The 3443-nt window shown below is 46.6% G+C and overlaps 1 non-coding gene across 1 annotated transcript; it reads left to right on the top strand.

The window, feature by feature from the left end:
- Window positions 1-297: 297 nt before the first annotated feature.
- On the top strand, window positions 298-2250 carry LOC104572545 (uncharacterized). The gene is made up of 2 exons (XR_015914086.1): window positions 298-1746; window positions 2167-2250. It is a non-coding gene; the product is annotated as an uncharacterized LOC104572545 (transcript).
- The last annotated feature ends 1193 nt before the right edge of the window (window positions 2251-3443 follow it).

Here is a 3443-nt window from a genome sequence, read left to right as displayed (position 1 = left end):
CGTATCAAAACCTCCTCCGACACTGGATCGGGACATTTCATTGGCATCAGGGACAGGATCCCTGGAGATGAGAGTGTCCTGCTACTTTGTTGTGAAACTTTTGTGTTAGTATAAACTGTGGTCTCCTGGGAGCGCATAGGGGAAACTTGGATATTAAGGTGTGACCCTCTCAGGACGATAACCCCTTTGCTGTGAAACTTTGGTGTTAGTACAAGTTGTGGTCTCCTGGGAGCATATAGGGGAAACTTGGATTTTAAGGTGTGACCATCTCAGGATGATAACCCCTTTGTTGTGGAAATGGCCGCCCAGCAGGCAGCCGATGCTTGTGATAATGTGCCCCCCTGGGTTGAAGGAATTGAGAAATTGTATGATCTTCTAGAGGTGCACTGATCTCGCCCCTCACCGGAGGGACAAGATTGGTCAAAGAACCATTGGTTTCAACCACAGAGTGTGGTAGATAGGATAAGAGTATTGCAGAAAGAAGCTAAGGTTAAGAGGGGGAAGGGAAAAGCTATAATTTGTGCAGTGCTGGGAGCGAGCCTGGCAGCTGCGGTGGAAGAGAGAAAGCAGAAGTTTTGTCAATCTGATACTCTGATAGACTCCCTGCAAGTGGCAGTAAATGCCCTGCAGGAACAGTTAAAGGAGAACAAACAATTGTTGGAGGAGGAAAGGAACCTAAATATGATATTAAAGCAAGAGTTGAGGAATCAACTTTTGAGGGAAGGAGATGCACCGTCAGAAGTAGGAATGATGTGTGCAGAGAAAAGGATACAGCAAATTTATCCGCAGGGAAGTTTGCAGAAGGCCAAAGAAGCTGCAGAAAGCCCCTCCCATATGTGTCCGCTGATTAAAACAGAGTATGTGTATGAGGACGATAGTGATGACCGTCCTCAGGTTATCACCAAAGAAGTTCCATTCACTGCAACTGAATTAGCAAAGCTGAGAAAAGATTTTGCAATAGCTGCAAAAGAATCAGAGACAGAATATGTGTGGAGCATGTCTTTCTCAGGAAGGGATGGAATCTTGTTGTCAGAGAAAGAAGCAGAAGGATATTGGGGTCCGGGTGTGTTTCTGACCACAGGCGACCGCTGAGCCCCATGGTCATTGACTCAGAGAGCTGCATAGTGGGCCAGAGGGCTGAACCCCTTGGAGAGGGGAGATCCCCTTGCCATAACAGTGACAGTGGATCAGTTAGTGGAAAGTGTGCAAAAGGCAGCCTGTCTCCAGATGATGTATGATCAGGAGCTGAAGCCCAGCCAGGGTTCCCCAATGATACTGCCTGTGGACCCAGAGAGGATGACTCCCCTGATACGAGGACTTCCTGACTCCCTGAAACCCATTGGGATTCAATTACAAGGGAGGGTTCAGAACATCCCCGATGGAGAAAGAATTATGGCTGCTCTGGAGGGGATAGTGACCCCTGACTATGAGCGGCCAGGGAGGAAAGTATGGACATGGCGGGAGGTAGCCCAGGAGTTGATTAATTTTGGGAGAAAATACGGCCCTGTTGCTGGACTGCCCCAAAGAACTGAAACTAGGGTCCTACGAGCTGCAGAACAGGTTAGTGGGAGGCAATCACCCTCCAGGAAGCGCCAAGACTTGGGGTCAATCCAAGATCATAATTCCGGGAGAGAGAGACCCCTAACTCGACAGGAGCTGTGGCTGCTAGGTCTTCAGAAAGGTATTCCCCGGGATTTGATGGATGGACTCTCGACCAAAAAATTAAGAATGAATAGTGCAGGAATGGTCAGGGCAAAGGGCTGTTTTCAGGCCAACTCCCAATGCCCCGCCCCCCCCCCCCCCCCCCCCCCCGCTTAATAGACCTTGAGAAGGAGATAATAGCGGGAAACTAATCCCTCCGCCCCCTGAGGGTGAGGAGGGAGGCGGAGGATGGATGTTTGTAAGACAACTCACCTGCAATACAAAAGGGGATTTTATTGATTACTATTGCTGTAGGACCAAGGAAAACACCCGTAACTTTTTTAATTGATACTGGAGCACAAATTACTGGGCTAATGTGGACCGAAGCAGAACAATGTGGAATCTCGATTCCATCTAGAAGTCTAACTGTTTTAAATGCCTTGGGAAAATTAATAAAATTCACACTAAATGGGTTGTTCCCTCTTTCTAACCCGAGAAGCGAGTTTGTCTTTTGTTTCATTTCAGGAGGAAGCAAGCGACCCAGATGTGCCCATGGAAGATGTGAAGCAGGTCATGGAATGGATTAAGAGGATGGGAGACCACCACTGATGGGAAATTTTCTTTGGCTGGTCACCCACAGCAACCGGCATCTTCAATGCACTGCTTCATGCTGTTGTAGTTATACCACTAATGCAAAGCTGTGTGCATGTGTTGTCATGATAGCAACTTGCTACTGCATGAGGCAGGGGAGACACTACCGTGATGACCAGCTTAAAAGCCTGGGTCTGGCTAAGCGCCTCCTACCATAGTCAAGGGCAAGACTGGGTTGGCCTCTGTGTTTGCCACCAAGAAGAACCTCGAGCTCTGCTGTTGGCTGCAATCCATTAGGCGTTGAGCGGTGGGGACACATGCCATGCCAGACCTTGATGTGAGTGATGGCCACCTCTCTCTGAGGGCCATCTAGGAGGCGAGTGTAGGCCAAGCAGCCTGCTGTTAACATGAATAACTTGTGATTGAACATCCCACTCCCAAATCATTGTAAGATGTGCATTTGCCACCTTAATATTTTTGCCGTGTATCATCCCTTGTTTTATTCAATTAATCCAACATGTTGTATCTAATATGCAATTTCTATCTACTGTCTCACCTGATGGTGTGAAACAGATTTGTGTCATTCACCAATCAAAGCCAGCAGCTATATCAATTATTTAGTGAGCTGGAAGCTTCCAGGCCTAAACTATACATGCGCTCTGGGCTGGGGACGTGGGGACTCTTGCTGCATATCCAGATCTCCATCCCCACGGACCAGGCTCAGCCACCTGCTCCACGACGGTCTGGACAGTCAGCCTTGCTGAAGGGAAAAATTGCAAGAGAAAAGGCAAAATGCTTATAACTTTGTTAACATTTTTTTATTTTGGGGCATTTGTTTTGATAATTGTTTTTGTGGGGGTTGCCTTCTTTAGCTAACTCCCCCCCAACTCGAGCCATAAACAAACAATGTGACTTGGGATGCTTGTCCTAACATCTTATCTCACCATTTTATTTTATTTTATTTTATTTTATTTTATTTTATTTTATTTTATTTTATTTGTGTGTGGTAATCTCATTTTGTGTGTATAGGTTGACTTTGTAATTATTTGAATGATCTTTCTAGAAAATTAAGGTTTCATATTGTGCGGAAAATCTCGCTGTCAAGAACTGAATGTCCAAAAAGGAGACAGAGGAGTCCTAAAACTTTATTCGAATAAAGGGAGAGTCCACCGGGCATATCCCTGTGGGGTCTCTCAAATTGCTGGGGGACG

Source organism: Tinamus guttatus, unplaced genomic scaffold (assembly GCF_059628265.1).
Source record: "Tinamus guttatus ecotype Peru unplaced genomic scaffold, ASM5962826v1 Tinamus_guttatus_pri_ptg000847l, whole genome shotgun sequence".
NCBI lineage: Eukaryota > Metazoa > Chordata > Aves > Tinamiformes > Tinamidae > Tinamus > Tinamus guttatus.
Note: the sequence above shows the minus strand (reverse complement) of the source record. Positions and strands in the feature narration are given on the sequence as shown.